The sequence below is a fragment of the Mus musculus genome, chromosome 3 (genome assembly GCF_000001635.26).
Source record: "Mus musculus strain C57BL/6J chromosome 3, GRCm38.p6 C57BL/6J".
In the NCBI taxonomy this organism is placed as follows: Eukaryota; Metazoa; Chordata; class Mammalia; order Rodentia; family Muridae; genus Mus; species Mus musculus.
In genome coordinates, this window is record NC_000069.6 from 132,005,695 (window position 1) to 132,030,742 (window position 25,048).

The window sequence follows — 25,048 nt, forward strand, 5'->3', positions numbered from 1 at the left end:
CTAGGCTACCATTTGTTTGATGCTACAGTTGTATTTGCAGTAGACTTCTAGCCCTGTTAATTATTTGACTTCAGCTGAGATGTTCTGAATTTCTATCATCTTACACTATGACTCTTCATGGTTAGTCCTCCTTAAACTGTTGAGGCCTCCTTAATCCTCTGTAGGTGTTCAGTGACCTACACAAACAAACACATGTACACACACAAGCATACATACATACACACAAGCACAAGCACACACATGTGTACATATACATAAACACATGTGTATATATGTATATGTATGTGTGTGTATATATATATACATATATATACACACACACATACACACAAACATGCATGTACACAAACAGTCTGAAAAACACATAGTTACTATGTGATGTGTAATGTATTATTTGAAAGTTAGTATTTGAAATTAAGATTCAAATGAAAGAACATGTTTGCCTCAGCCAGGAGAATTAAAGAAAGTTGGACTATTTGGCAAATTGATGCTGCCCTCCTATCCACCCAAAGCTGTACCTTGTGGATTTATTGTTAGTCAACGTCTGACACTGTGGGACGACACCAATGTGTTCTTCTGTGTTTCTGACATGTTGTGCCCATGACAGACTGTCACTGAGGTTTTTCTTGCCCCAGAATCCAGCATCAATCACACAATGGAATAGCTGCCTTCATAGTTGGCACACAGCTTGAATGGCTTTGTTTCTGTGCTTACGTCAAAGTGTTCATTCTTGCCCTGCCGCAGACAGGCCTTTGTTTCATATTTCCTTTCATTTACTGCAGCCCCGTGAGTATACAGTTTCTTCTTTTGGCCAGCTTTTCCTTTGACCTTGCTCTAAGTTAATGTTAACGCTGTTTTGCTTCTGAGTGAGCTATTTACCACCTCTACGTCATTTACTGTTAGTGCCAAGGAGTTTTTAATAGAAAAAAAGACCATACTTTATTTAATGTGTGATACACTTTACATATCAAATAACACTGCAAGAAAGTGATTTGATGTATTTTTCAGCAAACAGAAAAAGGGGGAAAGTGTAGGCTTTTTTATTATTGCCATTTTATCTCCCGTTTTCTTCTCCCCCAATTATACCTTTCATAGGACGCTGTATTTTTTTCTAACAAACTTTTGGGGATGTCTTTCAATGATATTTACAAAAATTCATAGATAACTACGTGAAGCAAAAGCTCAAGGTCATGAAACATTTCTGTGCAAATATAGAAGAAATGCGTACTTGTAAAGACTTGCGTAGATACATACTTGAGTTAATAGCATGAACTCTTGAGCTTCTTTGTAGTTGAGGCAAAGATGCTCTGGTCAGCTTTGAGCAGTCTGTCGCTAGAGAGGAGACGATGCCCTCGTCGTTTGAGGTCAGAGCCAGAGGCCTACTCCTTGAGTGTGTCTTTGTCTCGAGGACTCCGGGTGCTTGTGGATGACATTTTAATGACATTACTAAGTAATTACAGTAGTCTGTTTTATAAAGCTTTGAAAGACCCGTTTAGGGCATCCATTAATGTAAGCCGAGGGCCAATTACAACAAAGTAACTGTCTTGTCAGAGTCCAACAAAGCTTTTTGATGGCACCGTATCATTTAAGGGTGAGAATGTAGCTGTCTAGAAAGTGACGTGCTTATATTCTTCAAAATCATCCCCAGGACTGAAACTCTTTTCACACGGCTCTGGGTGGAAATCAGCTAGTGATGATTCAGGAGCTCCTTCTCTGGCAAGAAACAGTTCCTCATTGTTGATTAAGGAGTGGCTCTCTATTTTAAAAGTTAACCAGCAGAATAGGAGGGTGGACAGTCTCTTGTGAAAACTGGACCAGAAATCAACGGGACTTCTTGAGTGGATGGCCACCCACTTTCCACGTCGAGGTAAGCCAAGATTGGGCAGGTCCAAGGGGTTAGTGAATTAAGAGTTCAGGAGCCTATTTTAGCATACAAATAAATGACTTATTATGTCTCCCAAGTTCTTCTCCTCACCATGTGACCACAATGATTATGACTGGAACATTTTCAAAGCATAAGTTGCCAGCCACCCACAATGACTATAGAAAAGGATTTTTTTTTCAGCAAATGCACTGATAGAACATCTGTTTTTAAGAAGCAAATCGTGGTGACTCTGCCAAGATGAATTAGTTGCGAATTCATGTTTAAGTATCTCAGTAAATTAACTGAGTTATGTGAGGTTGATGCAATTACATTTTGAAAGATAACTAACTTGAATAATAATTTGAGTTTTGAAGTAAATAATTTGAAGGATTTTTTTTTCTGATTATACCAGTTTCCTGTTGGGACCTCTGACAGTTTGTCTCTTACACTCATGGCATAAGCATATAGAAGGAATACTGGACATATTTATTTTAATCAAACAATTCATTGAAATAAGCCAAATGATAACAGGTAGAATTAGGGTGCAGATAACTTAGTGCCCTTGAACATTAGTGTATGATTGGTTAGTAGTAACTTTCCTGATCCATTTCTATGTAAGGCTCTGTCTCTGGCAGATCTTCCCATTAGCATCCTGGCATCCCCAAGTCAAGATGGACTACTGGTTTTGGCAGAAAGAAAGTTATCAGAAGGGTGTTATTCTGGACTAATTTACCAGTAGGCTTATACAAAGATAATTTGTAACTATGGCCTTTAGCAAAATAATTGTTCCAATGAAGTATTTGTAATATATTCAATATTTATACATAATTTATTTATATATAAATATGATAAATTGATATTAATAGCTTTTTTAAGAGAAAGCTGGTATGGCGGTTGAGACAGAATGGTTGTCAAGATAATGTGTTTTGCAAATACTCTGGCTGTTAGTCTTGCTGATCGGTCCCTATTTTTTGGCATGAGAAAGCTATCATTCTGCTAATGGAGCCTACAATTCTGGATTGTAAATGAGTTGAAAGTGTTTGAGTGACTGTGCCTGGAGGCTGGGATGCCTCTTCTAATTTTCCATCCCAGTGTAGTCATTTGATGATCACCAAATGTCACAAAATGTGGGGTACATGTGGTTTACTCCAAAATAGCTGAGTACTGAAGGAAATGAATCTTAGCATTTCTTAGAGACACAGCATAAAAAGGATAAGAATAATGGTGATCTCCATGGCATATACCCAAAAGATGTTCCACCATCTCCCAAAGACACTTGCTCTACTATGTTCCTAGCAGTATTATTTGTAATAGCCAGAAAGTAGAAACAACTTAGACTTCCCTCAACTGAAGAATAGATAAAGGAAATGTGGTACATCTACACAGTAGAATATTACTCAGATATTAAAACAAAGACATCATGAATTTGGCAGGCAAATGGATGGATGGATCATGAGAATATCATCTTATGTGAGGTAACCCAGTTCCAAAAGAACATGTATGGTATGTACTAACTTATAAGTGGATATTAGCCATAAAATGCAGAATACCCATGCTATACTCCACAGACCGAATGAAGCTAAACAAGAAGTAAGGGTCAAGCAAGGATACTTGAATCTCACTTAGAATGGGGAATAACATGGTTATGAGGCAGATGGATGGAAGGAACTGGGTGGGAGAAGGTACAGGGAGAGGAATAAGGGTTTCCCAGATCTGGTGTGGGGAGAAACAGGAGAGGCGGGATAACTAGATGGACATGAGAATAAATGGAAATCTGCAACTGACAGGGGTTGGGAGGGCATCTCTTGGAAGAGACCTAGACCTGGGATAAGGGAGGCACCCAAGAATCAATGGCGGGTGTCCTTAGTTGTGACTCACAGCAATGGGGATTTATAATCTGAAGGGGCCACCTCCTGTAGTCAGGAAGGAACCCCAATAGAGTGATAGGGACACCAACTCTCCCACAAAATTTTTGACACAAAATTTATCCAGTCTACAAGAAATGCAGCGATTGGGGATGGAGCAGAGACTGAGGGAGTGGACAACTAATAACAGGCCCAACTTGAGACCCATCCCATGGGCAAGCACCAGTCCCTGGCACTATTAATAATACTTTGTTATGCTTGCAGACAGGAGCCTAGCATGACTGTCCTCTGAGAGGCTATACCCAACAGATGACTCACAAAGATGCATGCACCCACAGCCAATCAGTGGAGAGAGCTTGGGAACTCTTATGGAAGAATAGGAGGAAGGACTGGAGTCCTGAAAGAGATAGGAACGCTACAGGAAGATCAACAGAGTCAACTAACCTGGACTCTTAGGACTCTCAGAGACTGAACCACCAACCAAAGAACTTACTTGGGCAGGACTTAGGCATCCCTGCACATATGTAGCAGATATGCAGCTTGGTCTTCATGTGAGTTCCAAACAACTGGAGTGGGAGTTATCCCAAAAGTTATTGCCTGTATGTGGGATATGTTTTTCTAGCTGGGCTGCCTTGTCTGCCTCAGTGAGAAAGGAAATGCCTAGCCTCACAGAGACTTGATGTGTCATGGTGGGGGGATACTTAAGGGGGGCCCTATCTGCTCAGAGGAGAAGGGGAGGGGTGGGGGAAGAATTATGGAAGGGGTAATTGGGGGGACAGTGAGCGGGATGTAAAGTGAATAAATAAAATAATTAAAAATGCACTTACAAAAGAAAAGCAGTGATCAAAACTGAGGTAGATGAATGTATTTTCAAAAGATGCATAAAGATGTAAGAGCCAAGAAACAATTCATTTTACTTAATACAAAAATATAAATGATAGCAGCATCTTTTGTCCTCTTTTGGTCCTCATATACATTTTATGTTATGTCACTGCTTAGGCACAACTTACGCAAAATGGTTTTCCTTAGGGCAGTTTATCCGTGGTTTGGCTTACCTCAGGGATAAGTGAAAGAGATCATTGAAATGAACTGTTTCTGGCCCTTTACGTCTAGGTGAGCCTGAGGTCATGGGTGTGTGGACCAAAGTCTAAGAGGAAACTCGTGGCAGGAGGAACAGACTATGTCATGGGTCTATTTTATTTAGAATAAGTTGTACAGTTTTTGATGGTCTCAGTAGATCTACAGTTAACAGACTTACTAAACAAATAGGAGTTCTTCAGTCAAGCCTGTCCTGTCCTTCTCTATACTTCAGAGCACATTCTACATGTCAAAAACAAAACAAAACAAAACAAAAAAGGTATGTACATTCTTATCGTGGTTCTTTTTTTTCTATTAGTATTACTTTATATTTAATTTTTTTATTAGGTATTTTCCTCATTTACAATTTGAATGCTATCCCAAAAGTCTCCCATACCCCCCCCCCACTCCCCTACGCACCCATTCTCACTTTTTGGCCCTGGTCTTCCCCTGTACTGGGCCATATAAAGTTTGCATGTCCAATTGGCCTCTCTTTCCAGTGATGTCCGACTAGGCCATCTTCTGATACATATGCAGCTAGAGTCAAGAGCTCTGGGGTATTGGTTAGTTCATAATGTTGTTCCGCCTATAGGGTTGCAGATCCTTTTAGCTCCTTGGGTACTTTCTCTAGCTCCTCCATTGGGGGCCCTGTGATCCATCCAATAGCTGACTGTGAGCATCCACTTATGTGATGTAACTAGTGAGACTCCATTGGGGGAGAAACCCAGTTTTCCCTTTCTTGGCAGGTACTGATTGCAAATAGACTTTTTGTGTGTGGGCATCAGGGAGGAACTTGGAGGACCTATGGGAAGGAAAAGAATATGATCAGAATATATTATACAATTAAAATATAAAACTAAATAGTGTGTGATGTCTTTGGACACAGAAAGATTTGGGAATCCCTCTTCTCTGAGACATTTCTTTTCATATTGCATATCTAAGATGTAAATTTCTGGCACAATCCTACAGAACATTTTTTACTCTTCCTTCCTTGACTTAAATGTGAAGCATGGCTGAGCAAAGTGAAACTTCCATTGGCACACAGCTGCATTATTAAAACCATCACTCTTCCTCGACTTCGATAGCTTCCACTCACTGTGTATCAGAATATATGACTTACAGAGCATCTTATTTACCAAAGGACGTTGTGGTGCTTTTATTGACAGCTAAAAGTTTTCCTCACCACAAATAAAACAGCACAGTTTAGAATGCCTCAGTTTAGAAATGTGTTGGAATCAAACCCCTGCAGGCTCAGGGAATCCTGAACGAGAGGATGCAGAAAGATTCTAAGAGTCAGAGGGGTTGGTGGACACCACGGTGATGAGTCTTTCTAGACAACGCAGGATCGGTGCACATATGGACTCATAGAAACTGTGACTGCATGGGTCTGGGGCAGGTGGGCTCGCTGAAGGGGAAGTGAACGTAAGCCCTATCCCTAACCAAGAAACAATCTCCAAATTGAAATCTCCACTGAAAATGAAAAATTGGCAAATGAAAAAATTTGTCCTCCTGTGGAATCTCACAGGGCATAGAGACCACTCTTTTTTTTTTATTACGTATTTTCCTCAATTACATTTCCAATGCTATCCCAAAATCCCCCCCCACTCCCCTACCCACCCATTCCCATTTTTTGGCCCTGGCGTTCCCCTGTACTGGGGCATATAAAGTTTGCAAGTCCAATGGGCCTCTCTTTCGAGTGATGGCCGACTAGGCCATCTTTTGATACATATGCAGCTAGAGACAAGAGCTCCGGGGTACTGGTTAGTTCATAATGTTATTCCACCTATAGGGTTGCAGATCTCTTTAGCTCCTTGGATACTTTCTCTAGCTCCTCCATTGGGGGCCCTCACACCAGTCAGAATAGAAACCACTCTTAAGGGCAGTCCCATGCCTTGAAAAGTTAGTCAAAGCAAAATATTTTTATTTGTCTTACAGGTCTTTTATGTCATATATATTATGGTTTCTGGCTTTGTGTTTTTATAGGGTTTGTGTACATGCATGCGTGTGCGTGTGCGTGTGCGTGTGCGTGTGTGTGTGTGTGTGTGTGTGTGTGTGTGTGTGTGTGTGTGTATGTGTGTGTGTGTACATGTGTCTCTTCATCTGAATATGTTTCTTGTGTTTTTTTGTTTGGCTCTCTGTTTTCCAGTGTTTGTTTGGTTTTATTTTGTCATATTGTTACTTTTAGGTGCCTGCCTGTATTCTAATGAGATGGGGAGAAGGTGTGGATTTGGGGGAGGGGGATATGGGGAGAGTCTGGGAGGAGTCAGTAGAGGTCAAACTATAATCAGAATATATTATATAAAAAGAATCTATTTTAAACAAATAAATAAATCTCACTCATAATGTTAGAGACCCATGGGATCTTGTGCCACCTACAAACTGCATCAAGGTGATATAACTTTTGCCAACTGACCAATATGAATCTGAAAGGCATATCACATTATCGCATTTAATTCATTTGGAACTGTGTGTCATGTTAATTGTCATTAATGTAGCACAGTAAAAAGCAGTTTCTATAAAGTGTTTACTCAGGACCAACTAATTAAAAAAAAATCTGCTCTGTCTACCCATCATTGTAAGATCTTTTACCAAAAACAGTTTGGGTATCAGATGATAGGCACTAGTGAAGGATAGAACTGGCAATCCTGACAGCATGCTAAACTGGTCATGAAGACTAATTTAAAAATTTAAGGCTGCCTGGTTGTAGCTTTGGGACTTTAGAATAAATCTCTAGAGCAAGTGTTATGAAGATGTTAAATCCTCTTCATTCTCTAAGTGTATCAGTAAAGGCTATAGATAGAGCTTCTAGGCGAACTTGAATAGGTGACATTGTTTTAAGTCGAGAACACCCCTGGAGGTGCTATAGCTAGGTAAATATTTGATACTGATTTGCAGGTAGCACTGGAAGAGCGATAGCTAGCTAAATATTTGATACTGGTAATACACTTAGAATAATGTCAACTTCAGAATAAATGCATAGTACATATTTATGTGTTCAGAGAATATAAATCTACATACAGAGTATATAATTTTATTTTTAATTACATGCAAGTCTGGATGTGTCCATGAAAGTCAGAATAGAAGAAGAGCTTGGATCTGCTGGAGTTGAAGTTATGCTGCTTACAGATAATGAACAAAGCCAACTTGACATCTTGACATTCTGTCAATGCCCCCAGCATTTCTTATAGAGAAACATACACATACTTCCAATGCCTAGGATCTTGGGTTTTAGGCTGAGGGCAGTGTACTTGGTTGGCATGTACTAAATCCTGGATTCAATTTCAAGCACCACCAGCAAAAATACCTAAAAGTAATTTTAATGTAATAAGCATTCCAAGGAAAAAGCAAAGCCCTGTGGAATGACAGAGATCTAAATGATTCGCTGTCTTAGAAGGTTTGCCAATTCATTCTTAAGATATATAACGTGTGTGCCCCATCTTGCTGTGAAATACGCATCTCTCTGTGTAACTAGAGGTTGAACATAAATCCTCATGGATGCTAGTCCAATGCCCTACCACTAAGCTTGCCCAGACCAGCTTTTGAATTTGTAATTATTCCTTTTATCTCAGGCGTCTGAGAAGCTCAGATTAAAGCCATCAGGGCAGTTTTACTTTATCTTCTAGTAGAGGATGGGCCTCACTCATGCTGGAGAAGTGCTAGATAATTTAGCTTCCTCTCTAGTTCCAAATTCCACATTGAAAACAATCAGATTATCAAGTATCAACATTAACAATGATGATGATGGATGGGAAAAGTCATAAAAATGTTGAAATCTTCCTTCTTTACAACAGACATTAAGCATTGTGGTGGCATGAGAGTGTAAATTGTAGAAGGGGAATATATTTGGTGAAAGAATGAATAAATGCATTAGGAGTCACATAAATTAAAGAACACCAGTGAGTGGATTTTTGCATTAATTAGGACTATGTGGATCCCGTAAAGATTTGCCCTAAGATATCAAAAGACCAGAGCAGATTTTGCTAGGCAGTAGAGAAGTTTGACTGGTTGTGTTAGGGTACTGGACATTCAGTGTGTAAAATTATTATGGTAACTATGAAAATAAGTAGTTTTATATTTCTTCTTTTTTGGTTAAGTTAATGACACAGCTCTAGTTGGAAGCGTCCTGTTAGATTTATATGGTGCCCTTTTTACTGAAGAAAAGCCTGAGTGAGGGCTACTCCTTTTATCTTTTCAGATATGATGCCAGTGGTAAGGAGAATGGCATTTTCCTTATCTGTCTATGGACTGGCTCATGACACAATTTATCAGAGGCTTTGAAGTCTTCGGAGAGGAATGCCATAAAGTTCATAGAGTGTTATTGTCGCTTTTGATCAGAGACTCCCCATATTTGTCTTATTTATGCTACTTTTGAATGTGGATCCACAAGATATTAGCAATTGCTCATGTTTTATACACAAGTCATTCTTACTTATCTAATCATGGTAGACATTTCCCAGTACCTAGTCTAAGCAGATAACTCTATTTACTGACACAGTGTCTTAGATGGTAAGAAGAACAGCAATTGTGATAACAACAAACCCATTGGAAACGCCCTGGCTCTTTGTGGTGTTTTGCCATGAAAAGTCTTTCTGGGCAAAGACTCTGGCTTTTGAAAGTTGTCGCTATTCCTTCCCAGAATGCAATGTTAACCACACTTTCTTGAACATTGCCGCCGATCTTATGTTCTTGAACATCTCTATTCACAGCTGACACGGGATTTTCCAGTCTCTAAATCTGCAGCTAATGAAAACGTGTGTCTGGGCCCAACCTAAATGTTCTGGCTTTTAAACGAAGCAGATCACGGGCAGCTTGGGCTTACAGTAAGTGAGGCATCTTTGATTCGCTTTAAGGAAAAACTGGGGAAGCTCATGAGGGCTTGTTTCTGTTTTTGATGTGACAACACTTGGCTGCCGTTTCCTCCTTTCCATTTTCTGGCTGCAGTAAAAATATCTTTCCCTTCAGTACCCACAGTTTGAAGAAGCTGTAATAATGAGGTGTGTGAACCAGTCCATTCTGCTTTGCAGCTGCCCTGCTGGGGTTGTTATTTTAACTCTCTCCCAAGGAATTTTAAAGAGTGAGAAATGAGGTATGGATTTGATCTCATTGTGTAGTCGACTATTGTTTAGAGATGCAGAGTTTCCTTCAGCACCATCAATTTACACCTTCTGTTTCAAACTATAATTTTGATAGGGAAACAGTTAGATTCCTTACTGTTGTAATCCCCAACAACTGTTAACTGTTTACAATAAAGAGTGAAAAGGAATCTTTAGCTATCTATTTACATGCCTCTGGTTGATAAATATGCAGATGTATGCAGCACATACACTAGCTTTCAATGTATGCCAGCAGCTTTAAGAGACACTTTGTCATTAATAATTTAAGTGAGCTTGGAGTAACTGTACAGCATTTATATTCTGCTTTAACTAGTATTTATTTACTTTATTATTTTAATAATTATTTTAAGCCTTCACTTCTGATCATATATTTTATGCTGTGTTTGATCAATGATACATTAGGTGGACAATACACAAAACTCTTTTAAAAATTATTAAACCAATATTTTACAGTTTATTTTTAATTGATGAAATTATCAAGATACTTGTCCATATTATTTAACTCACGTGTGTTACATCCTTCTCAATTCAGCAGTTAGCAAATTCAATGAAAATCAGCCTACTCTGAGTTTATCAAATCACATTGGTGGAAAACTGGCAGCCTTATAAACATTAGTTGGGGATGCTTGGTGCAATTTTCTTGTCAAAATTGTAATAGAGCTCCCTCAAAATTAAGACCAAAAAATGCCATTCTCAGTCTGGCTTACTTTGGAAATATTACAGTGGCCCTCTTGGAAATTGGGATTGGTTTTTAAAAAGAAACATGTTCTTTTCAGTCCTCGCTCTCTGCAGGAATGGATGGAAATGGCCTGCTCTGAAATGGCTCCAGTAGCAAGCTCAGTATTCAGGTCCTATTTATTCCAGGGCCCATAGGCTAAATCTGCAGATAAGGGTTTCCAGCTCCTCTCTGTCTTCTCCCTAAACTCTGAAGGATGTGTCAGCTGAGAATGGCTCTCTATTTAGTTTAACTTCTATTTTGGATGATTTGTGATGCAGCATAGCATATGTAACTGAAAGAAAATTCTCTCGGGATGCACTGAGTCTACTAGAGGTCACTGAATAGAATCTCAATGGCTACCTTATTGTCTTTTAAGCTTATGGCTCATTCTGTCTTTTCTTTCTTTCTTTCTTTCTTTCTTTCTTTCTTTCTTTCTTTCTTTCTTTCTTTCTTTCTTCCTTCCTTCCTTCCTTCCTTCCTTCCTTCCTTCTTTTCTCTCTTTCTTCTTTTCTTTTTTTCTTTTGTCTCAATAATTCAGTTTTTAGTTCCATACTTAATTACTGTGTAATTAAATCAATAGGTATTTGTTTTGTCTTGCTTCCTCTTGTTTGGAAGTAACTCAGATTCTCTAGGACTATTGTTGGGGGCATAAAATTTGATCCCGGGCTTAGAAAACTTGCAGATCTTAAAGTTCATTCATATACTCTAATAGCCTCAACTTGTCATAATTATAATTTGGGTTTGTTTGTTCATACACTTAGTAAACTGATGGCAGAGTGTTGCTTTCTGTTCTCCCAAAAGCTTTAATGTTCTGAGGGCTCTGACAAATGGTTTAATTTGATTTGTTGATATAATCAAAAAGGTAGGTTCAGACTGGTGACACATTTTGTCTTTCTTACTCACCACCAAGACATGTTAGCTTTCTAGTTTCAAATCTTCTGAGTGGTGTGGATCAGGAGATTCTTCAGGGTGTTTGTAACAAGTGACTACAGTAAATGATGATTTTATTAATAACAATTAGATGAGGTGAACAATCTTATTTTCTGGTTGTATGAATGGTTGCTATAGCCATCTCTCCTCTGAATTTTCAACATGTCGTTAAAGCCATAAATGTAAGCAAAAGTTGTCTGAGATATAAATGAATGTCCCATCTCTATCTTTCGGCCATCCCTGTTTAAAACATTCTTCTTTTTTGCTGTGCACCCGCAAAAGAATGTGGTCGACTGTGGAGGTGCACCTCTATGCATACATAGTATGATATTCCACTGGGCTTCTTTGAATGCGCTCTGAGATTCAGTAGCTTAAGCTCTGTTGGTTCAAGGCATCTGGAACAAAAGCATTCTGAAATTAGGTTGCAAATACATCAGCCCAGGGGAGAGCAATCCTTTTGTTGATGGTGACCTTTGACATTTGCATCAGCACCAGCACTTGAGCAGTAAAGCAAAGCAGGACAAGAAACATGCTTAGTCAAGGATCAGCGTGATTAAAGGAAACTCGTCCCATTGTTTGATCTGTCTGACTGTTTCTAAATACACGAGGAAGGTGGAAAATAGCTCCCATCCGTCCTGAAAGCAAAAGAGCATTTCACCCAGCGCTCACACTTCTCCATATCAACACTGGTTGTCCTGTTCATCATGCTCCTTATGCAAACGCTTCAGGCAGAGCTGTGATTTGTGATACTTAGCTCTCTTCTCCTCGTCTGAGCTCTGTCTGCAAACACACCTGTGAGTGCGACAGCTGAGCAATGCTGAGGGAATCCGCTGTGTGTTCACAGAGTGGCATTCTTCCCTGTGACTCTATCCTATGCATATTTTACGGGAATCTGCCTGCCTCCGTCTACCAAGCACTGAGATTAAAGGCATGCATTGACCTACTTAACCCATAGGAATTTTGATAGAATTATGTTGCATCTGTATGTCACTCTGGGTAGTATTAACATACTAACAAAATGAATTTTTTCTGTTCTATGAAAAGAGGACCCCGTTCCCACTATTTATGTCTTCCCCAACATCTTCCATTCATGTCTTCCATTTTCTAATGTAAATATCTCTCTCCTCTTTGCTTAAATTTATTTCTTAGCATTTTTTTCTTTCCAATGGTATTGTTTATTTCTGGCATTGTTTTCTTGATTCACTTTTTAGAGCGTCTTTACTAGCACATAGAAATACAAAGGATTTAGATATATTGGTTTCATCCCAAAGCCATACCTAATTAGTGGTTCTAGTAAATTTCTTGGCGCTGTCACTGAATTCATTTTAAAGAGACAATAGGATATAAAAGACAATTGTGTGTTAGTTATGTCAGAGTTGCACTTGTCCATTGTATTGTATATAAACAATACTGGCAGTGCAGCCACATAAGCCACAGGCTCAGAGGTTGGCACAGAGTCCCAGATCTCCTAGCTGTCAGGCTTCATGTCTCGATCTGTGCATTTACTGCTGGCTTGATTAAGCACTCACAGGTCATTAGCATATCATTTAGTCTATCTTCTTTGTTACTTTCCAAGCCTGTTGAGTCTATGGTAGACAACCCCCACCCCCTGTTTTTAACTACTCTTCATTTCTCTTGAATATTTTTTAGAAACCTTAAGTCCCATCAACTTGTATTTATTTTCATTAAAATTCACTTCTGTTTTTACATTCTTAATGAATTTCCCTCGTTTCACAAAAGCTACTTGAGGCTGGATATGAGGCAGAACATATCCACTTAGAGATGGTCACAGCATATAAGCAAAAGGGCTTGGCTCCCCTCTCCCCTTGACAGGGAGCTCCTGTCAAGAGATTTGTTGGTATGTTCTATTGTCCCACTTTTTTATTTGAAAATAAAAGGAAACGAGTACTTCAGTGTTTCATAGAAGTCTACCTAGAAGAGAAAGCAGAGTGTGAACAGAAGATGTTGAAAGTAATTCATTATAAATGGGGTCCCAGTAGTTACACAAGAGCAATGGAGAACCGAATTTATTAGCATGTGTAGCACACTGTAAGCAGCTTCCTGTTGGGAAAGATCCAACAGACCAATGTAAGGATAATGTAGGTTAAGTCATCTATGTCAAGAATAACTGATGCTAAGTAATCATAAAATCAACTGGTTGGACATATTTATGGGAACGGGGGCAAAAGGAAATCACTTTGTAATTTCTCAGGCACAGATGCATGCATACAGTCAAAGCTGGGACGGAGCATTAAAGGGAGCAATCAGGAAAGGGACATGAGAGGGAGGGAAGATTTCCTTGACAATGAGACAGTAAGAGGGATAAAAGTGTAAACTAATAGTTTTAAAATTACTAGTATATACTCACCTGTTTTCAAAGTCACAGTGAAAACTGTTACTGATGCTAAACTTCTAAAATAATTATAAATTCTTCTTATTTAAGCAGTAGGTCTTTCAGAAATCTTTTTTTCTTAAATTTTTCCCAAACAATGTATTTTGATCATATTTCTCCCTCCCTCAACTTCTCCCAGATCCTCCCAAACACCGTACCTGCCCAACTTCCATCTCCTTCTCCAAATCAAACAAAACAAAGGCAAAGATCAAAATAGTAGAAAGTGCAGAAACGATCATTTAATTTTTAAGACTTATTTTTTCTTTTCTAATTATGTGAGTGTATGTACCCATGTGAGGGTATTTTAAAGTGAGTGCTGGTGACTTCAGGGTCTAGAAGCATAAGGTCCCTGTGGAGCTGTAGTTACAGGTGTCTGTGAGCCCCCTGATGTTGGTTCTGAGAACTGAATGAGGTTGGATCTTCCCTAAGAGCATCGTGACTTCTTAACTGTGGAGCCATTTGTCCTATCCTAGAAGTATCATGGTAAATACATTTTGAGTACCAGTCAGAAAGAATGGCTATAGTAAGGAAATTCTAGGGTACGGACTCATGACTGTGAGAGTTCATTTGGGATGTTGATACTGTTTTTAACTCAAGAGCCGAATGAGACTAATGTTCAAATAAAATGACTGATGCATGAATGAATAAAACTGTCAAACTAATGAAGTATCTAACTGAAACAATCACTAACTCAACACTCCACCATAGACTTTTCAACAGCATACACATACAAGTGGCTGCTCCTGCAGTCACTTCGTTATTTCATTACTGTCCACATTTATTTATTTGAATATTAAACCTATAATAAGGAAATCTAAAATATTTAGCTTTATATTTCTTTATTTTAAAGAACAGTGATTGGAAGAGGTAAGACAATGTAGTAAAGAGAACTCAGTCATTGGCCCAAGTCATACCTGGTTGTCTCTGTTTCTTTTCTCTCTTTATTTCCTGCCTACACACTGCCTTCTGGAGTTACCTTAGATTCTAGGGAGGACAGGACTGATAATATCTTTATGACAAGGATCAAGACTCCCTTCCAGTAAGAGAAGTCTCAGGAAGCTGATCACTTAGGATAAAATCATCTTTCAAGTGGAAGCAGTTGGCCCATAATGGACCGGAGGCTTCACCTCAGAGCAGGAACCATCAATCATGTGTCTAGAACGAGACAGCTCTCTTCTATCAGCCACAGTTGTAATGATTTCTCTGGAACCACCTTACAGAAGCATAAAAGAGATAAAAACCAACCACTGCCCCCACGCTGCCTGAGATAATCTGCCTGGGGGCTGTGCAACCTTGTTTCCCTTTCCCATGAAATCTCAGTATCCCTGTCAGCCCTGGGAAGGCAAAGCTGGAGTCACTGCCGCCTCTGTATCTATCTGACCTTGTGTGATCGCATTGATTGGAGCTCCTTTACAGTTCCCTCTTTGACTGGAGCAATGAATAGTATGGCTGGTGGAGCCCAGGCCTTCCTAGACTCCCAGGCTGACACGTTTTCCCATCTGGGGAGACAGCAGATCAGCAAGGTAAGCTTTTTCTTTTTTCCCTCTCTACTTGTGTCCCTGTCGTGACAACATTCAACTAATAAAAATATTAATATTAAAGATGTGTATATTCAAAGTGAAATCCCAAACAAAAGTAGCATTAAGTTTTTAGGAATGATATGGGTCACCCTATAATGGAAATTTAAGGGGGGGTTGTTCAGTTCTGATTGAATCAAAGTGACCTTGACATCATTGGCTGTTTCTCTTTTTGGGGGGGGGGAGTGGGTCATTGGGTTTATTGAAATTGCAATAGGAAAAATATATAGGAAAACGTTTTCTTTGGATCTTTAGGATTGCTATAGGGACTGGATAGACTGCTCAGTTCACTCTAGCAGAAGAACCAGGTTTGGTCCACAGGTTCTCAGCACCCACATGGGGACTTACAGCTATCTGTAATTCTAGTAATAGCGGGCCCAACACCCTCTTCTGACATCTTTGGCATTAATACATGTGTCCCACATGTAAACTCAGCCAGGTAAATACACATAAATTAAATATGTAAAAAATTTAAAACGGGAACTAATGCCACTAGAGAGTGGGATCCAAGAACCTGGGTCCCCTGGAGAAAAGTACTGGAATTCAGGGACTACAATTAAGAATTTGCTTCAAATTCTCTATTCTGAATCTTCAAAATAAAACATGGACAATTGCAAGGGAAAAAATTCTCAACTGTTAGTGTATTTTTATTAAGTCTTAGATTTTGTGTGTGTGTGTGTGTTCTCATTTATCATCATCCCAGCAACAGAGGCTTATTCAGCATTTCTGAGGTAAAGATGGATGTCGAAAGCTCTGACTAGCGCCTGTTATTAATTAAAGTAACCCACCCAACAGCAAATAATACAAGATAATTCTCCAGCATACTCAGAAACAATGAAGAACAATCACAGGCTATAAATGGAAAAAGTGGCATTGATGATAAGGCTAGGGCTTTTAAACACTCATGAGAGTCCATTTATAGCATCTGCCACTACCTTCTGCCTCTCGGCATAACTCTGTCATGATGGATGAAAACAGGCATCACTTCCTCCTCAGTCATTCCACTGGGTTTAATCATAAGCACCACGCCTTTTGTGTAGACGCCCCCCCCCCACTTCCTTCCCTCCGATGTCCAGTCTTCCAAGCTCAGTAAAGTCACCCAGCAATCCTATGCATTGTGACTTCCTCCTCAGCAAAGCTGTTAGGAAATATTTCAAACAGCCTTTTCTTGGGGGTGACACCACTTGGCAGGGATAATCAAGTCAATATTTATCAAACAATGGGAAAAATGTGGGGGTTGGTTGGTGTGGCACAGAAATTTTGACTGAGTCAAGTGGCATGTTTTCTGTAAGAAATAGTTCCTTTTAAAGAGTGTCTATTGATTCCAGAGTTAGGAGATTAATTGTTCTACATCTATGAGGATGCAGAATTAGAGAAACGGTGTTAAGAGGATAGATGGCTACGTTTCCGTTTGAACCTGTTGAGCCACAAGCACTGGACATAGCAGAAGATGTGATGGCTGCTACTTGTGCATCTACACTCAATCACAGCTATACACAAGACTCTCTTGGTGCACGCTCCCCCAATTAAAATATATTAAATACACGTACATAATGGGAGTTTGTTTTCAAACAGGGGGCTTTTTCAGGTTTGTTGCATGGAGTCAGCTATTCTTTAAGTCGAAATAATGTTTGACAGGTCAGTCGTGAGACATAAAAGTTTTTTCTTTAAACCAGACAATTTTGTACAAATAAAGGGGCAGAAACAGAAACATCAAAGGCCAGGAACTGTATACATTGTGCAGAGCAAAGAAGTTCTGTTCTCTTTAAAATTTTGACATGTGTTGTAGAGTGTGGTTAGCTCTCCTAAGCAAATGTAAATTGTTTTGTAAGTAGCCAGCCCTCCCCCACCTTCCCAAGGTCATGTGAAGGCTGCTCGAAACTTCTGAGGAAAAGGTACCATTGTGCAGGATAGGATAAGTCACATCAGAAAATGAGAGTGGAGTAAGCTACCCACTAAACAGTACTTGTTCTTGATTTAGATGGTATTTTGATTTCTTAAGACAGCAGTTTCAGGAGAAATCCTTGGTCTCTGCAGTTCCCTGTTCCTATTAGAACAGAAAACTTATAGCCTTGTTGAAGAGTACCAGGGGTTGGTCCTGGGGCTGGTTGTCTAAATGAAGAAGGACATAGGATTGCCTTTGTAGATTTGAAAGGGAATTTCCCACTTACCGTATTTTCTCACTGATCTGTTTGTTGTTTGACCGACTGGTTTTCATTTAACACATCATAAGAAGAGTTTCTTGGCTGGGAGAAGATAAGTGTGATCACTTGTGAAAATGAGTCTCTGCCAATTGGCAGGAACACTCCTGTACAGCAACGCTCGTTCAGAACACGGGGCAGCTTGTAGGAGAAGGAATCCCTTCGGGTTTCCCATAATTAGCTATTTTTTTTTTATGAGTCTCATTTCTGGAGCCAAACTATTCCCTGAGTAATTGACATCCAGTATCATGTAATGGAAGAAATCTGGAGTGAAGAACTAGGCAGTTGTAGATTTAGACATCCCTTCTACCATTTCCATCTGGGGTGCTAGAGAAAGTCTATTAACTTCCCTGGGCTTTGAGCTCCCACATCTGTAAAATTGAGATAATGACACCAATTCATGGAGGCGTATTGTAAGAATTAAAATGCAATTTATATGAAGCTTTAACATTGTAAAAAGTATCAACTCCCTTCTTCTACCTTCAACAGAACTGTTTAGAAAGGTTTCCATTTGGGAGCTATCAAGAACTATTCAAACTATGAAAAGGCAACTTCTTCCTTCTCTTGCAATTACATGTTTATTTTGGTAGTTTCAAACCTCTTGCTCTAAAAACCTCAATGTTGGAATCAGAACAAATGAATGAGGGATTATGTGGACTCTTTTTTCTCCCTCCTCTGTCTTATTTTTTCCACCCGGACTCCCAACCCAGCTTTAAAAGTAAGCCATTTGGAGGATGGGCATGGGCACATCAAAGGCTCACAGAGATTCTTCAGACTCACTTTGCCCAGGGCTGAATGGGGGATCTTTTTCCACCACCACCAGACACATGATCTGGAGAGTGAGGTTTCCCCCAGCTCTCCTTCCTGAAACCCCCCTGCATACACTACAACTGAGAATTCTACAACTTGCTTTCAGCCTTTAAATCGTCTCTCGCTGTCTCCTTCTCTCCTTTCTCCAAGGCTCTAAGTTTTTATATTCTTTCATTCTTCCCAGGGTTGTTGTCATGATCTCCTCATTTTTGTCCTATCCTTTGGTCTCAGAGTTCTCCAACAAAAACCAACTATGTAACTTCCCTACTTAGAGCCTTTAGGTACCTGTCTATACAGATGTTGAAGCCCAAATTCTATGTCTCTCTCCTACATCTGTAGTTTTATATTCTGTCTTTTCTATGCCTGCTCCTTAAATTCCCTCTATATGGAACCACAGCTGTGCTGCTCATACACTCTGTAATATCATTTGATATTCCCTCTACATTAATCTTTTGTTGATCAACTGTCTTTCTAGAAAGTACCCAATTCAAACATCATCTGATTGTTTTTGTTTACTGATTCTTGATCTTCGAGACCAAGAAGTAAACATTCCGTCTTTACTGTAAGGCTTGGCTAGGCCTCCCTGAGTTCACTCACCTTGGAGGAAATTCATAACAAAGTCATTGTCTACCCATCTTTGTAGACTCAGATTGTCTCTCCTAAGATGTTATTATTTAAAGACTTCATTGAACAGTTGAAATCAAGGGACAGGTCAAGTTATGGAAATGGCAGAGCCAACAGAGGGAGGGATGTGATGAGGTTGGGTACCAATCATTACTTTGATGGAAAGAAAAGGATAATGCAGTGTTTATCAGATTACCTCAGGCATGATAATTTTATATGATAAAATCTACCTGTACTATAAAAATAGTGAAGGGAAACTTTAGTGATAATGAGTATTTGGTTCAAATGTCAGTGACTTGATCCTTGAACTTTCAAAACCACAATGTATTAGTCAGAGTTCTCTAGAGGATCAGACAAAATCAGAAAATTTCCCTTAAACATCTTTTTATATGGACTGTCATCACCTGAAGGTGGTGCCCACTCTGCTGGAGGGTGTTCCCTCTTCAGTTAATCCTGGAAACACCCTCACAGACTTACCCAGAGATGTTCCTCTTAGTTGAACCAAGATCTACTCTGAATAAGGACCAAAATAAACCATCACACACAGTAAAAATTAATGTGGTTCATACTCTTACCCCAAATAAATTCTAAATTGACATGAGTTAAAGAAAATGGCAGTGCACGGGTCGTGATTTTGTGAGAAAGTGCTTGTAATAAAATAGAGGTTGTAGTAAATTAAATGATAGATTTCAGGGAATCCTTGCAAAGGCGTTGATGCTGAGTTGAAACCCGAAACATGGCTAAAATTTTTACATGTGGAAGGATGTCAGAAAGAGAAGTATTCCCAGGAGAGAAAATAGCAAGACTATGAATATCTGATATAGTGAAGTATGAAGGTACCAAGAGGTACTGAGCAGACAGTTGAGAACTGTATTGTAAAAAAAACAACAACAAAAAACAAAAAACAAAAAAAACCCTTTATATAATAAAGTGAACCATGGGTCTATGGGGGTCTACATAGGATTTTTTCAACTGAGAAGTTGTATGATGCTTTTGATCATAAGGGTCACATGACCCTGGGCATACTCTAGAAGAACACCATGGAAGCAAGGAAAGGAAGGAGCAGTCTACTTCTATGTGATTATAAGACTCCATGCTCTATAGGTCTGTAATCTGGGAAAAAGAGTTCATTCTGTTTTTTACAAAATCTTGATGAAAAACAGAGTCACTCGGTGTGGCCTAGTGTAGAAGCTAGAGTGAGTGTCGTATCCGTCCTATCTCTGTTCAAATATCAGCATACTTGGGGGGAGGAGAAGGCTCAGATGGCAAAGTGTCTGATGATAGGGACAAAGAATTAAATTACCTTTATGAAATCAGAATACTCGAGTGTGGGGCAGTGGGTGTGGGGGGATAAAGGAAGTGGGAGAAAATCTTCATCTTGCCAGAGTTCCGGTGCTTTGGGCAGGCGGACTCAGAAGGAGTGCCAAATGCTTTCCACCTGCCTAGGTGCAGAAGGGAGCAGAGAGCATTGGGGAGAGGGAGGCACTGGGTACTTCCCACACGGGAGAATGTTCTTGGTCTGGTCCATGCCTGGAGCACAGGAAGGCCTTCCAGCAAGAGGTTAGACACAGCTCGTTAGGGGAAAGCCTATCCCATCATTCAAGCACAGTCTATGGTTTTAGAGCTTTATTTTAGAAAGGCAGGGGAAGGAGAGAAGGTAGAAAGAAAGAGGCCAGCCATGGCCATGTGCAGAGGGGTGAGGGGGTAGGGAGAGAGAGAAGGAGGACTATAGAGGAGAGTAAGAAAGGTGAAAGCTTAAAGAGAGTGAGGAGGGGCCAAGCAGCCCCTTTTATAGTGGGCTGGGTTATCAGGTAACTGTGGGGAGGAGCATACATGGCTATAGTCAGGTAACCATGGGGGTGGTGTCTAGCCAGAATGCTAGGAGCTTGGGACATTGTCTGTGTGACTAATAGTCACATACCTGGTGTTGTGAGGGTGGTAATTTTAACAGGAACCAGGGCTCTAGGAGACATGATTGAACACTTTCTGTCCCTTGTAGGTGGAAATCACCACTCATCAGGTCCCCCGGGGTTCTAGATCTTTGCTCAACTAGAGACCAGGCTGTCTGTGCTCAGCCCACTGCCCCACACTAGAGTTGACTAAGTCAATTAAATCTAAGGAACTGCAAAATATCTAACCCTAAACTACAAGTTCCCCAATCTACCCATATAATAAATGTGAGTGTGTAATTTTTGTTCTTCTCACACATCTGAAGACCTGTAGGAACTCACTGCTCTTAAAACTCTACTGGCTTTCCTTTGAAGGCTGTATTGCCCACAAATTCAAACAGATAATTCACCTTTTTTTGTGTGTGTAAGCAAATGTGAACCAATTTCACGTATATATATTTTAACCAAAATTCTTGTTCAGAAAAGACTGAATCATAGACTCCTAAAAGAGAGATTTGGGTTGTCAGTGATGTCACTGTAACCCTGAGCACATAACAGACTGCAGAGTTTTGTTGGTTGGAGTTTTCTCATCTCAATTTATGTTTCGGTATATGTAACCTCCCTCCTGAAGTTTTCTTCTAGCCCCTAGAACATTATTTTCCAGAAGAGGTAAAGCCCATCCATTTACAGAAAGGAGATATCAACAAAGTGATAGCCATGGAAACTCAGTATTAGGGCTGTAGTTTTGATGATCAGAAAACAAGAGAAGGCCCTCCTGGGGATGGACTAACATATATAAGAAAGGTATGTATCCCCCATCAATCCAGAGATAAGTTGCTTTCTAGGTGTTACAAATAGATTCTATATCTTACAAAGCAGTTGCGGGTGAGCCAATAAGGGCACATGAGAGGCACAAAGTTAAGGGACTTACATGGCTGGCTTACTACATATTCACAGTCCATTTTAGAGGCAACAGGAAATCATTATCTTTGGTAGATTAATTCAGAAGCATTGCCGGATGCCTTAAAAGGGTGGCATTGGTGGCGAGAGAGGAACAAAAAGAGGCTCTTGTCACAGCACAAGCATCAAGAAGCAGAGGCTCTAGAACAGTGGTTCTCAACTTTCCTAGTGCTACAGCCCTTTAATAGAGTTCATCATGTTGTGGGGACCCAGGGCCATAAAATTTCACTACTCATAAATTTTAGTATAAATATCTAATATGCAGATTATTGGATTTGGGACCCCTTTGAAAGTATTGTTTGTCTCCCAAGGGGGTCACACCCCACATGTAGAGAAGCAGTGCTCTAGAGACTTGTTGAGAAGGAATGAGTAATTGGGATACATAGGAAAAGTTAAAAGCAAATCAAAACATAATGAGTGTCTGAGGATTTCCATTGCTATGAAGAGACACTGTGGCTACAGCAACTCTTATAAAGGAAAATATTTAATTAGGGTTGGCTTATATAGTTCCTTGGTTTTCTCCATTGTCATCACGGCAGGGAGCATCGCAGTTTGCAGGCAGACTTCACACTACTGGAGAAGTACCTGAGAGTTCTTCATCCTGATCCAAGGACAGCAGGAAGAAAGAGTGACACTGGGCCTGGCTTGAGCATCTGAAACTTCAAAGCCCGCCCCCAGTGACACTTTCTTCAACAAAGCCACACCTACTCCAACAAGGCTATACCTCCTAATAGAACCACTACCTATGAGTCTATGGGGGGGGGGGGCGGCGGCGGCATTTTCCTTCAATTCACCACAATGAGTATGCTGGTTACAGAGGCAAAAACAGAGAGAGGCACTGTTAATGGATAGTGTTTGCTACCCATTATCTGGTTTGGCACATACAAGACACAGGCATCTTCTTTTTATTTTTCTATGAGCTCATTATTGTCATATCTGATTGTCTTATCAGGTCTAGAATTTTTAGAATCATGATCTGGGCACTAAACATGAGTTTGGTCAAGAAGGAGTAGGTACACCACTAGGCCGGCCCACTTACAGAAGAAAGCTCACACATATACTTGGGATCTTATATAGTAGCGTGCTCTGAAGATTATTCAGCTTTGAATCTGATTGTCTTTGCAAGACAGTGCCATTTTCACAGAGGGATTACCTTCATAGCTCCTTGCATTTCTTATTCTTTTAGACCATTTAACCAACTGGGTACCTGTGTATGTCTGCGATACGATTGTCATTTTGTACACACGATTACATGTTTTATTAATAGAGGCAAGCAAGGGTCCCTGACTGTTGTATTCACAAAAGCATTTATTAGCAACAAGTAGAGTTTTTGGAATGGTCTCCACTCCCAGTAATTATCTGTTAGGAAGTGTACTCTATAACATTCCTCCACGGACTCTATGCTTCTGTATCTACTTGGAAGGTTGAATAGAGCTGACACAAGTAATAAATGGTGGAATTTTTGAAAACTTTTCAGTGTTCAAATGTCAGAGAACAGAATGGAGACCCAAAACAAGGAAATGCCAATTAATATGAAGCTACCAAATATGCCTGAAAAGACATACAAAGGAGGATGTGAAAATGTGCGCTTATTTTCAGTTCCTACAGTTGGTCAGAGTAGTGAGGACTGAAGAATGAAAGTCGGGATGTTTGTCAGGGCACACTGTAAAGAAATAAAAGCCATTTCCTGATAGAGAAATTGCATCTGGTCACATATACATTCTTAAAGCAAACATGTGCCCTCGCCATACACACATTCCTAGAAGTATGTCCTGGGTGAAGCATCACCAGAAATGGAATCAGTTTTCATTTTCTTTTTCTTTTTTTCTTTTTTTTGGGTTTTTTTTTTTTTTTTTTTTTTTTTTGGTTTTTTCGAGACAGGGTTTCTCTGTATAGCCCTGGCTGTCCTGAAGCTCACTTTGTAGACCAGGCTGGCCTCGAACTCAGAAATCTGCCTGCCTCTGCCTCCCAAGTGCTGGGATTAAAGGCGTGTGCCACCACGCCCGGCAGTTTTCATTTTCAAAAGCTTTTGTCAACAGTGTGCATCAAAAGTGACTAGAAAAATGCAGATATGTTGGAACTGGCAACATACTTTTCACAAGAAGGAAATGGGTTTAGAAATAGGAAATAAAGAATAATAGTAATTAATAGAATTTATTTTGAGTAGATAAATAGTGGTTTCTCAGTGATCCGAGTTGATAGACCTTTGACTCAAGAAAGTAACAATAATCTATAAAAGTTTAAAGCCCCTGGAGTTTCACATCTGACAGTTGCATGTGTGTTGAGATCAGGAAATGAATGGAAAATCATCAGACTAAACTGCAAAGATACCACATGCCATGCACAAAGTACAGGTAGCACAAAAGGACAAAACAGCTCAAGACATTGTCTACTTTTCCGGCCAGCTTTGTTCCATACATTTTCTGTGCAACATGAGATGTGACTTTGATACAGCTTGAGTCTAGCACACAGATTCACCCAGAATCTGGTCCCTAGTGGTTTCTCAGTGATCCGAGTTGATAGACCTTTGACTCAAGAAAGTAACAATAAGCTGTAAAAGTTAGAAAGCCCCTGGAGTTTCACATCTGACAGTTGCATGTGTGTTGAGATCAGGAAATGAATGGATGGAACCAGCTGGTTCTGGTGGGTAGCTGATCCTTTAAGAAATGGACCCGCTAGGAGGTAATTGGTAATTGGAGTATTGATCTTGAAAAGGATTAACATAGTTCTTTGGAAGTCCATGGTTAGTCTCTAGGACAATGAGTTGTTTCACAAAAGAATGGCCCGAAACGTGAATCTTTCTCTGGTTTTCTGTTTGGCCACAGGATCCCTGGCTCTTATATGGTTCTCACCACCAGGCTGCCTGCCACGAAGCAGCACATCATGATGCCCCTTGCCAGAGGATGAATGGATGGAACCAGCAGATCTTTCATTAGCCTCTGACACTGAATGCCGAAAACTTTTCTCTATAAAGTAGCTAGCATTGGGTATGTTATTATAGCAAATAAAATGAGATCATTTATATGA

The 25,048-nt window shown here is 39.8% G+C and overlaps 1 long non-coding RNA gene across 4 annotated transcripts in view; it reads left to right on the plus strand.

The window, feature by feature from the left end:
• The first annotated feature begins 1,651 nt into the window (after window positions 1-1,651).
• Gm29949 overlaps window positions 1,652-25,048 on the plus strand; it is a 50,806-nt gene continuing 27,409 nt past the window's right edge. For 2 of the 4 annotated variants that reach the window (XR_376091.2, XR_867644.3), the window contains exons 1-2: window positions 1,652-1,867; window positions 24,847-25,008. This is a non-coding gene — a long non-coding RNA (predicted gene, 29949). Of the gene's footprint in view, window positions 1,868-9,512; window positions 9,627-15,103; window positions 15,484-24,846; window positions 25,009-25,048 lie in introns of those variants that run through there. The other 2 variants (XR_376087.2, XR_003954557.1) reach the window with 2 other exon arrangements.